Source organism: Bos indicus, chromosome 23, assembly GCF_029378745.1.
Source record: "Bos indicus isolate NIAB-ARS_2022 breed Sahiwal x Tharparkar chromosome 23, NIAB-ARS_B.indTharparkar_mat_pri_1.0, whole genome shotgun sequence".
Taxonomy (NCBI): Eukaryota; Metazoa; Chordata; class Mammalia; order Artiodactyla; family Bovidae; genus Bos; species Bos indicus.
This window is the reverse complement of record NC_091782.1, coordinates 42,623,800-42,636,715: the sequence shown is the minus strand read 5'-3', so window position 1 is coordinate 42,636,715 and position 12,916 is coordinate 42,623,800. Positions and strand designations below refer to the sequence as shown.

At 40.7% G+C, this 12,916-nt stretch overlaps 1 protein-coding gene across 25 annotated transcripts in view; it reads right to left on the bottom strand.

Annotated features, from left to right (window-relative positions):
- ATXN1 (ataxin 1) overlaps positions 1–12,916 on the bottom strand; it is a 426,916-nt gene that overhangs the window by 235,192 nt on the left and 178,808 nt on the right. For 3 of the 25 annotated variants that reach the window (XM_070777666.1, XM_070777658.1, XM_070777672.1), the window contains exon 5: positions 9,962–10,158. The exons of the other annotated variants lie outside the window; for them this stretch is intronic. The gene's annotated coding sequence lies outside the window, so the exon portion shown is untranslated. The remainder of the gene's footprint in view (positions 1–9,961; positions 10,159–12,916) is intronic. 25 annotated transcript variants of the gene reach the window in all.

The window sequence follows — 12,916 nt, the reverse complement described above, 5'->3', positions numbered from 1 at the left end:
TCTCTGGTAATACTGGCTTTTGTCCGCACACAGAGAAGTGCCTTTATTATTTGAATGGTCCAGGAATCGAAGATGGAAGCATTGCTCAAAGAAGTCTCATGTAAACTGTCTTAAAACATACGCTTGATAGCGCCTTTTTAAAGTCTCTTCATGCTTTGGCTTTAACGTTCATGGCCGAAGACGCAAAACAAATGATAAACATCATGTTTTATAACAAGTTCCTGTGGTCAATGGCATGTCAGTTGTAAAACATCAATTTCTACCGAGGCAAGCACATTAGGAAACTGTGAAGTCGCCCACTGAGCCCAATTTCCATGAAGAGGTGCCAACCGCATTATGTCTATATAATCTACAAACGCATCCAACTCCTATCGGAGCCGGAAACTTCAGGATTCTACCTGGTAGGGGATGGGCATAGGTGTCTAGAAAGAGACAAAAGGGATTTTTTTATGACACTGGAAACTAAGAGAAATTTATATAAGATTTAATTTTATATAAGATTTAATAAGAATAAATCTACTATGTATCTCTAGGTATCTAGAAATCTGTAAAACTGGAGATGGTCATAAAACATAAACCCATTAAATTTAACGATTTATATTCTACATTCAGCATTCATGTTTCTGTATCCAGATATAAAAAGTACAACATTCTATTTTGCTTTTGCTTGGGTAAGGTTGAAACATTCAGATGGTACCATGTTTCCTGTGGGGTCTTAAAGAGGTGGGTCCAAGAGTTTCCCCTCTGTTGGCTTTTAGAACTCTTCAATTCCCCTAAACGCCCACTTCAATATTGGAATAACTTCTAGCTACTCTTGTAACATTATCAGCAGCGTACTTACAGGAAAATATATGTCTTTTATATGTTTTGACAGTCAACGTTCAGTAAAAACCTAAGAGTATTTGATTTTAATGCCTCACTTTTATATAGTACTCCACTGTTCATAAAGTGCTTTCTTTCACAGTCATATGGGCTTCTTTGTACTAAACCTCAGCTTTCTGTCATTCAATTTCTATAAAATACTTTCAAAAGTATTAGTTAATTAATGAATATTTGGTGGTGGTTTAGGTACCAAGTCGTGTCTGACTCTTGTGATCCCATGGACTGTAGTCCGCCAGGCTCCTCTGTCCATGGGATTCTCCAGGCAAGAATACTGGAGAGGGCTGCCATTCCCTTCTCCAGGTAATCTTCCAACCCAGGGATCTAACCTGTGTCTCCTGCATTGCACACATGTTCTTTACTGCTGAACCACATTTAACATAAAGTTAACCTGGAATCTATGAGGAGAATTCGGGGGACAGTGACTGCAACCTGGGGATAGCAGAAAGATCATGACATCAAAATTATTCTCATAGTTTCAACAGAAAAGAAAAACCATCAAGAGATACAATAAAGTATGCAAACTTAAAATTAGAAGAAAATGTTTCTTGCATGGGCTGCAGTATGGTTTTAAACAGAAGGGAGCGATCATTACATGTGACTGCTATTCACTAAACATTAACTACGCTAGCATCAGAATCTGAGCCTGCAAGTACCAGTCAGAGTAACAGCCGAAGCAGTTTCTTAACACTGCTGGGGTGCATACATGTTCAAGGGTGGGAGGGAGACAAAGTATTCTTTTTAATATGGAAGCACTTCACCCTGAAAATTGTAACTATGACAAGCTTACACAGTCCTCAGTTTTCTACCTCAGAGCAGAACAGCATCCCCAACATTTGTGATCATATTCTGTCAGCTGCTCTGCTAACAGTAGAAATTTTTACTTGTATATGGATAGCAAGTTCTCCAAGAAGAAGCATTTCTAAGATCAGCGTTCCACGATATTAGGAATATTTCTGTGCTCGTGTTACACACGCTACAGATTAGAAATAAATGGGTTTGTAATCTCCAAATGAGCTCCATGGAGCAAATAACTGATTCATCAGATATTAGTGAAAGCAAATGTAAAAGCCAAGAATTATGTCTCTGTGTTGACAAACTGTAAACTGCTCAGAACTTTTATGTTAACAAGGCATTTTGTAGCGATCTGTCAGATTTCTCCCTTTATGTGTGAAACACACATGCAAAAGAGAATTACAAACTTCAGAGTTCTTTAACCTTTACAAACCAACGCAGTAATTACATTGCAAGATATTTGACAGCCCAGGGTAATATGAGAAGCGAATTCCTTCCCCGCCCCCCACTTCCTTTTAATAGCTCTCAATTTTTCTACAATTTAAAGACTGCCTGAGCAATAGACTTTCATAGCCATGAATCCCACTAAAGATACATAGGGAGATAAAATCACTATTCCAATACACAGAATATTTAAGGCTCCTCCAAAGAAAATATTTCTCAACACATAAAGACAGTATTAAATTTTAAGAGGGAGGCTATCAACAAAATGAAGGCAGAGAAAAGTAAACATAAGTTAACTTGACAAGCTCATACGGATAAGGCACAGATAAATGTTATCTCTGGGTTACATGCCTCATACAGGCAGTCCTCAACTTATGAATGAGTTGTGTACAGAAAGTTCACTTCTAAGTCAGTTGTTTGCAATTCCAAACTCATTTTCTCAGAGAAATGATGTTATAAATAAGGCTTGATTTTGTAGAAAGGCAAACAAGATCTAGTAAGCCCACGCTGCTGCTGCTGCTAAGTCGCATCAGTTGTGTCCGACTCTGTGCGACCCCATAGATGGCAGCCCACCAGGCTCCCCTGTCCCTGGGATTCTCCAGGCAAGAACACTGGAGTGGGTTGCCATTTCCTTCTCCAATGTATTAAAGTGAAAAGTGAAAGGGAAGTCACTCAGGTGTGTCCAACTCCTCGCGACCCCATGGACTGCAGCCCACCAGGCTCCTCCGTCCATGGGACTTTCCAGGCAAGAGTACTGGAGTGGGGTGCCATCTCCTTCTCCGAGTAAGCCCATACGGTAGACAAATTCTAGTATGGACAGTTCTCAAGCAAGTTGACTCTATGCTTCAATTGGATACCTTCACGAGCAGGATATCATCCTCTGCCCCCATCCTAGCCACACCCTGTGATGATATCCTGCTCGTGAAGGTATCCAATTGAAGCAGAGGCTGGTTTGTGTTCAACAAACCAGCTTCCCTGGCATATAGTTTGACATTTCCCAGTTTTAGTTGCAGTTAGGTATGTCCATGGTACTAAATCCTGACCCAGGGAATGTGAAAGAGAACCACATGTCCACTAACAAACCTCCAGTGAGAAGAGTCACACTCTCTTTTCCTCCTGGCTATTGGCCAAATAGCTGCAGAAGATGGTTAAGGTCTCCCATTGACCCTAGGGAACAGCTGAGCCACGAGATGGAAGGACTCAGGGTCTGAGAATTACCACCATGCGTGTATCTCTACCACAGCCTGTGGAATCCCCCAAGTTAACTATACATGCATGTGTGTTCAGTTGCTTCAGCCATATGCAACTCTTTGAGACCCCAAGGACTGTAGCCCACCAGGCTTCTCTGTCCATAGGATTCTCCAGGCAAGAATACTAGGGTGGGTTTCCATTTCCCCTCCTGCAGGGGATCTTCCCAACCCAGGGATCGAACCCCCATCTCCTGCATTGCACGTGGATTCTTTACCACTGAGCCACCAGGGGAGCCCCAAATTAACTATAAAATGACTGAGAAAGAAACTCCTATTGTGTTCCTCCTTGAGGCCTGGGGTTGTATCTTACCACAACAGCCTTGCCCTCTGCATCATCACCTTTTTGTTGCATCTCAGGAAAAGTCCTTTACGTTTGCCTACCCTGAATAATCCACTGAGTTGGTCTGCCTGCAAACAAAACGCCCCACCCTGCTGAGATTTATATTGCTTCTAGTTTTACTTCTTCCTTCACTGTGGTCTATATATTTACACTAGAAGGTCTTCTCTTTTTAATTTACTTGGGGAACTGGATAAGCAAACTTGGTAAATCATTAACCTTACGTTGAGTGTCCTGCTAAGCCAACAGGGCTCTGAGTATCTCAGGGCCTCACCTACAGGGTCAAGTGCAGGATTTTGGTCTTTCATTTTTCTCTTTGCTGAGAAGGCTTTTCCCTATTATTTCCAGATTTTACAAGTGGATTAGGGTTGCAGAAGCGTATGCGCTGGATGGGAAAACGAGGATTATATAATTTTTAGACAAAATTCACAGAAGTGGCATCACTCAAATTTTGTTAAAAGCAGCTTGTTCACTTCATCCTCTTATTCATTCCTTCAGTTTACTTTTAATGGGAAAGGGGGGAAAAAAGACTAAAGAAGGAAAGATGAGAGTGAAAAAGGGAAAGAATTTTAACTACCCTCCACCTCTTGCTCTGTAAATATCCTCCATATTTCATTATTGAGTTGTTATAAGGTACAGTAAAGCTCTAATATAAATTTAAACAGATTTGGTCTAATCCTAAAAATTGGCTTTCTAGCTTTGCTCCTTCCAGCAGCAATTTTCTGGCCCATTCCACGCTCATTTCTTTGTTGTGTCTCTGAAAGGCCCATGAGGTTAAACGGTCATGCACTTCCCACGTGGCATCTTAAGAAATAATGAATTAACCTGTATGATATGTGTGCACCACCTCATTGACAGGGGATGTCTTGATGGGTTTCCCCATCCTATGGAACTCCACTGGGGATTACAGAGCAGGGGTCTCGCTTGCCTTCGCCTTGCAACTTTTTTGAGAACAAGTTCAAAATGGTTCCCCGCACTCAGCATGCGACTTCCACTTCGGCTGCCAAAAGAAAATGAGACACCCACTGCAGTAAAGGCACTCTGAGAAGGGAGGAAAACGGGCTGGCATCTATGGGACTGTAGAAAGACCCACTGCACAAAGTATTTTTCTATAAAATCTTTACATAGAACCACTGACTACAATTACAATTTTGAAATAAGTTCCCTATGAAAAAGTCCTGAAGTCAGTGCAGGAGTTAAAAAGGACATAAAAGACTCTTTATCCTGCCAGTTTGAACATATGTGCCCCCACAGCAGGCCCATAAAGGGGACCCAGTAGTCACTTACCAGAGTGTTCTGCCATTGCCAAAAGATGGCATTTCTTTTTACATTCTCCAAAAAACATCTATTCATATTATTCAACACACTGCCATTTAAGTCATGTTTTGAATCCACCGTGGGCAAACTCACATTCCATGGAGAGTTCTCATTGTTAAAAACATATGTGAAAGTTAAGTTTACATGCTGCAGGAACTTCTCTGGTGGTCCAGTGGCTAAGAATCTGCAGTCCCGAGGCAGGGGACACAGGTCTCATCCCTGGACAGGGAACTAGATCCCACATGTCACAACGAAAGATTACAAGTGCAGCAACTAAGAGCCAGCATAGCCAAATAAATACTAAAAAAAAAAAAATTTCTGACACCCCCATCCTTCCCAACCCAGGCCTCAGATGTATAAGCTCTCATTACCTATTTCTAACTCCTAGCCTACGACCTCCATCGTTCCCAACTCCAGCCACTCTGGATATCCTGTCACCAACTGCATGCATATGTCATGTTACGGAGTCACTTCCTTTAACAAGAACTTGCAGTTCTGCGTCAACTGCCCTAACAACTTCAAACTCTTCCGCAATCTTAAGGATCCTCTGCTCTGTCTTTCCCAAAGCTTCTCAGTGCTCTTTCACACGGATCTCCAGCAAAAGCACACACATCACTCAGCCGCACAGGTCACCAGTATTCCCCTCTTGTGCCTTTGCCCCCGCTGTCCCTGCAACTAGAACAACTTCCCAGCATGCACCATCCGTCACGTCTACCCCTCCTCTCAAGGTGCACATCAAGTTTTCCTTCTCTAATGAAGCTCTTGCTGGCCACTCAAATCCCAAGTCAACTCTCGTTCCCCTCAACACAGACTCAGCCCAGAGCTGGCCACCTCCATCCCAAGTTGTCAGCGAGATACTGTCATGTGTGACTCTCTACTTGCTTCCTATGGGTTGGTTTTGCACCTTCAACTAAATTTCCATAAAGATAATTTTAGACATTTAGGGCCACCTGATGGAAAGGGCTGACTCACTGGAAAAGACTCTGATACTGGGAAAGATGGAGGCAGGAGCAAAAGGGGGCGACAGAGGAGGAGATGATTGGATGGCATCACTGACTCAATGGACTTGAATTTGAGCACACTCTGGGAGATAGTGAAGGAGAAGGAAGCTGGGGTGCTGCAGTTCATGGGGTTGCATAGATTCAGACATGACTTAGCAACTGAAAAACAACAGCAAGATACACAGAGAGCTGCCGAAACGGGAGTGTTCCCTTGTACCCATCACCCAGCTTCTCTTTAAGTCAACATCTCACATAACCACAGAACAATGATCAAGACCAAAACATGAACCTTGGTCTATAACCCCACAGACAGAGGAGCCTGGTGGACTACAGTCCACGGGCCTGCAGAAAGACCCAACTGGGCAACGGAGCACACACAGTTCCGCTAACTAAACTACAGAATCCATTAAGATGCTACCAGTTTTCCACCAACACCTTTTCCCTGTTTCAGGATCCAGTCTCAGGTTTCCCCTTACATTGAGTTGCTGTGGCTCTCTTCCAATCTGTGGCCATTCCTCAGTCCTTCCAGATCTTTAAAGAATCCTGGCACTTTTGAAAAGTAGGTGTTTGATGCATCAATTGAGTCATTCATTCATTCATTAAACAAATTATGTTTAGGCCCTTGGCTTAGGTGCTAGCGGGACAGCAAATAAAACAGTTCCTTTTTTCAAGATGTTTATAGCTTAGTTAACAGAAATTCATGTGACTGTCTATACATCTCTGATAAAAGTATTTGGAGAATGCAAGTATCACCCACTTCTCAAAAGGTCACTTCATGATACTTCCTTTTTACGAAAGGCCTACATTAGCACCTACTTTTGCTGATGGAAAGAAATCCGAAGAGGATTTTGGCTTTCACAGAAACAGGTGAAAAGTGAACACAGTTGCAACACTCGTTTTGCAGCAGCGGTTAACACCCCCAGCAAAATAGTGGCACTGCCAAGCTCCTTCCTGGGAACTACAGTCAGCACCTTAGCATCCCAGCCCCAGAGATCTGAACTGCATTTGCGAGCATCTGTGCTTTCCCTCCATTCATTTTGTGCGGCCGTTAGCGAGATGTGTCCTAAGGTAATAGCTTCTTCACTTTAAAGCCATTTCAGCTTACATAAGATTTTTCACAGGCACTCTCTACTTTCGGATAGTGGGGGAAGCCTGTATAGCGATGGGTCAAATGCTAAGACTGTAAATTTTACCTGGAGAAGAAAATGTAGGGTGACAGGTAGGCAGGAAAGACTTAAGAAAAACAGTGTTTTGTCCTCCCTTTTACTCCACTGCTCACTCTATAAAAAAGTAGGTATATGCAATAAATAGAGACAAATACCATCACACAGTTAGTTACTAGATACACTCTGCCTCTGCATCTTCTAAACTAATTCCTAAAATCAAACCTCAAGGACACACTGTTTAGGAAGATCTAATGTAGTAAACATAGACTCTTTATACAGTGACTCTGTGCTTTACTAAAAAAATTGCAAACAGTTAAGGTAAAAAAAAAAAATTTGAGAAGCCATTTGTCTTAATCCAGTTTTCAAATCCAATTTCATAGTTTTTACTCCTTCACAGGGAATAATGAAGAGCAAATAAGAAGCATCATCAATCAAAGACGGTCTCCCTAAGTTTCTTTACTTAATTCAATTTTCTTGTACTGCTCCGACTGTATTTTCCAAACAAAGCTGTTCTTTTCTATATGTGATAGTTCAGTCCTGCAAACATTCTCAGGAATAATAAACAAACATCCTGGACACATTTTCTGCCACAAATTGCATTCTACAACATTCTTTATCCAAAGCACTTTGAATTCCAAGCAACCAGACATGTTTGTATTGCAAGACCTGCACACAATAGGGAATGCCTATTTTTAGACCCTTATTGACACTTAAATCTGTTAATATTTAACTCCTACTATTGTTCTGAAGGATGAATAAGCAAACTCTCCTGCACACACAATGTTGTATCCAGCACTTTAATTTTAATAGTAACGGCTGCTAAAAGGAATTCTACTTTCACTATTTGGTATCATCCTTTCTAATTAACGTCAATGTGTCTTTTCCACGAGAGGGTGTATAGAGCAGATGCACCTATGTGCCGTGTCTGTGCATATCCACACAAATGCACACATGTACATGAGTGCAATATACAAATACACTCATATGCATACAGACTGGTCCCTATGGTAATATTCACTTATAAATAGAGCTTGTTCCACACCCCCAACTTGCATGGGAATATACACAAACAGCATCTAATCCAGTTGATTTCCTTTCATTAACTTTTGTAGCAGATTAAGATAAAATGCTTTAAAAGAGCCAAGTAGACACTTCATGGAGTCTGTGATTAAGAGACACAGAAGCTAATGAGACAGATGGGCTGCTGCATAAAGGGAATTTCAGCATGCCAGCCCACACTGTGGATAAATTTACTGTGCTTCACCTTTTCTGTGGCAAAGTCTTCATCACTTAGCACCCTACTTATTTAACTCTTGTCCCTCTCACAGACCCCCCTCCTAGTTCTGCCCAAACCTCCTAAAATGAGGATTATTAAATAAAATAAGACATTCTTTTTTTTTTTAGTCTGTTATTCAAAGTTTACTCAGAAGCAATATTTACTATAAAATCATGTGGTTTCTAACTTAACAGAGAATGGACAACTCTGTTAACAGAGCTAGCTGGAAAATTTTTAGAAAAATACCATAAACATAGAATTTCTGGGCCAGAAAAATGAGCCGAAAAAAAATTCACATATATTTTTAAATTATTCACAATAGATTTTTCCTCCAAGTGGTTGGTCCTCTAAGTTATTCTTGCACACACAGGGGATTACTCTCCCTATCAGCTTCTGCATAAGAATGCCGCATGTTTACAAAATAACATATGCAGAGGGCCTTACAACTCACCATACAGTTTTTAAGCATTCCCACACTTGATCACAGCATACCTGTTAGATATAATTATCTCTGTTTCATAGATTTAAAAAAAAAAAATCTCAGATTTTTATGAGCTTCTAAATGAAACTGCATACTTTAAAATTTTCCCTATATATATATTTTAAAAGTTCTCTCTTCTCTGGTTAAATTAAAATGCCCTGGTTCCTTTAGTATCTGCTTCCTTTATTCCCTGGAATCTCCCTCTTGAGAGATCTGATGTCCTATGAACTGATGATCTGATTATTTCTACATTGACAATTCTTTCCTCTGGGCTTTAAAAAAATTGTTTTGTGCACATTGTTGAATGTTTTTCAATTTTATCAATTTTACTATGACTTCCATGATCTTATTCTAATATTTATCACGACGTTAACTTGTACTCCTAGAAAAATCTGAAGAAGTTGCCATTTTTATCCAACTGCATTCATCTACCAGGCCCATTTCTTGAATCTTCTTCCCAGTCACTGTTACTGCAAAGATCTTTGAATTAAATAGAAGGGCTGTCCTTTCTTTTTTTGGAGGGGGAGGGGGCTGTCCTTTCTGATCTGCAAGATCATTTTGCCTGAGCCATTTAAAAGGTGCTTTAATATAACAACTGTTCAGCATGGTACATTCTGGTGTCATAAACACTGCACCATGATATTATCCTATGCAGGGGGCAAAAGGAGGAGGTGGCTCTAAAAGACAGATCTATTTAAGTGCCAACACAGCCTAATAATTAGACCACTGGGAACAGAGAGAGAAAAATCACAAGATTATAGCCCAGTGGCCTAGCAGACAAGCCCCCTCTCCGGAGGGTGTAGGAGATTATTGAGTGTGGCCACCATTGAGCTTCTGGACCTGAAGTCTAGCCTTTCTAACCCACAGAGATAATCCACCTTCGGGGCATCCCATCCTCCCTTCCTGTTGCCCAACTCCACTTTCCAGGCTCTTTTAATTGGATTATTTTGGAATCTGCTATTTCCGTCTCCCTCCTTTCCCCAAACTGTCATATAAGTGCTGCAGCTCGACTTACACAGCTGCCAAATTTCACTCCAGAGATGGCTGTATTTCAGTGGCAAGCGAAGTGCTCGTCCTGTGCCATCTGAATACCCGTTTAAGAGGTTCGGCATCTGGAGGGGGTTGCCTTGATGCAGGAAAGCAGTGATTTGTTTGGCTTTATTTTGTATCACCATCACCACACTGGAGGAGCAGATCATTCTTTAGCTCCACCTGAATATGAAGGAGGAAAAAAACCAGAAAACACTCAACACATACACAAGAAACGCACAGAGAGAACAGAAACGGTGACTGGGGCTTTTCACAGGTTCTTTTCTACAGGGACTTCAAAGCCTTAAAACATCAAGGATGTCAGCTGACGATCTTTTTCAGAAGTGGAAGAAGCCTCAGAGAGTAGCCCACTCACGAAACAAATATTTCATAGAAAACTTGGAGGCAAAGCAAGTACTTTGTTCAAAGCTCCCCTGATCCCCAGACCCAGGGCGTTCCACTTGAACTTGAGTTCAGCCATAGATGCACTCAGAAGCTCACATCTCTGCCAGGGGAGCCAAACACACCCCCAGCTTATAAAGCATTTGATATCAGCACTCAGTTGCTCGTTTTGTTTGGTTATATTTATTTATTTTAGCTACTCAAGAAAACTCTCTACCAGGAAAAAAAAAACAGAATGTGAAATAGGAGGGAGAAATAACAGAGTAGAATTAGCAGTAGCAGATGCTTTAACCAGGCGCCAGGACAGAAAATGTTCTAAAAGTTTATACGCATATAATCCTCACAGTGACCTGTTGTCTTCACTTTAAAGAAAAGAAAAATGAGAAAGAAGAAAGAGTATTCCCAAAGAGAAAACAGGAGGCAGAGTAAATTGCCAAGTCCTAGAAAAAACCTTCCTAAATTTTATTCAGACAGTAAAAATCTAAAAAAATATCACTGATGTAGTTCTCATTTAATCTAAAGAGATAATCATAATCCTTGATACCGCTTGGCCTCTAGAGGCATGAGTCTTCCGTTTGTTGCTAACTCAAGCAAGTACATTATTCCAAAGAATGTCTGTATATCGCATATTTCTAAATCTCCTAATGATAATGGTTCTTTTAACAATCAATGAACAATCAATGACTCAATATTTGACCCTTGGTGAAATGAAGCACTAATGAGTTTTGAGGGGGTCCTGAGTTAGCGGGGGAAGGGGTCTAAATGATTTTCATGTTCCCTTCCATCTCTAAGGGCTTCCCTTGTGGCTCAGCTGGTAAAGAATCCGCCTGCACTGAGGGAGACCTGGGTTCGATCCCCGGGATTGAGAAGATCCCCTGGATAAGGGAAAGGCTACCCACTCCAGTATCCTGGCCTGGAGAATTCCATAGACTGCACAGCCCATGGGGTCGCAAAGAGTCGGACACAACTGAATGACTTTCACTTTCAAATTTCACTTTCCACCTCTACATACTCTAACACCAAAGGCTATAGTAGGTAATAGTCTAGAATTTAGAAAACATATTTAAATGCTTCATCTCATTTGATAAACTCTAAAAGGAAAAAAGAGAGTAATTCAAAAAGTACCACTGAATACTGACACTTTGATATTTTACGTTTAGTCATCACTCACACTTTGGATAGTACAGTTTGCCAACACTGAGAGCAGTGTTAGTGTATTAGAAGGAAAGAAATTTCTGCAGCATTCTACTTTAGCATCCCAACATGGAAAGCAAAAAAAAAAAAAAAACAAAAATGGTAGGCTTTGGTATCAAACATTTTCTCATGGGTTTCACTGTCATATGACAAAATATTCTACCTCATTTCAGGAAAGGTAAAAAGACTTATGTGAATGCTTGCATACTGACACAGTAAATTATATTATTTATGAGACTCTTCAAAGAATAAAATGCTTTATACAGAAGTCTGGTAAATTACTTTAGATACTCGAATACACTTCAAAATAGTTTTGAAAAACTATGCCTACATAAAAAACACTACATACCCTGGAGTCTTTGTCTCTATGATTTTCATTTTGCCATGAAAAATATCATTGTCTCAAAGTAATTTTTTGTTTTTTAGTTGCTAAGCTGTGTCTAACTCTTTGAGACCCCTGGCTGGCTCCTCTGTCCATGAGATTTCCCAGGTAAGAATACTGGAGCAGGTTCCTTCTCCAGGGGATCTTCTCAACCCAGGGATCAAACTGGCATCTCCTGCACTGGCAGGGGGATTCTTTACCACTGAGCCATTAGGAAAGGCTGTCTCAAAATAATACCTTTCCCCAAACTGGCTATGAGTTATGGAGACTACCTTCAAATGGATGAAACTAGTATAGAGAAAGGAAGAACATATTTATTCTAAAAGATAATTTAGGAGAAGAAAGATTTAATAAATATCCGTAGGGTTTTCTTAACCATGGAAATGGGCGTTGCAAATCCCAGTGTGTGTGTTGGGGGTCTGGGTGGGTTGGGTTAGGGAATGGGACGGACAACTAAACTAAATGAACTGGGCTTGTCAAAGAAAGGAATAGTATTTGAGTCAAATATATGGTAGAAGTTTGAGCACCAGAATAAGGTGACTAGGAAGGAAGAATACAGAGAAAAAGTGTCCCTCAATGACAGTAAATCCAAAGCCAAAAATGTAGCCTTTACCAAACCCATGTTGAAGGTCAAAGGAGATAAAATAAATCTCTGAGTGGATTTGTATTATTTAAGAGACCACTAAAAGCATCCAGGAATGGAGGGAGGAAGGTAAGAAGAACCACAATCCCACAAATAAGCTGAGGGGAAGGGTACCAAAAAATCAAAGAGGCCAAGAGGTGACAACTGGAGACTCTTTTGATCCAGAACTTTAACCTGTGTGAAGTTAACTAAAATTAATGGCTCTTGCCCACAGAAGGGAAAATTAATTATATCATTCGTCTCACTCTCTAAGGATGGTGGATAAGGTAAGAACAGCGAAGTAATTAGTCAAAGTTAGAGTAAGGTCAGTGTGTTCTGGG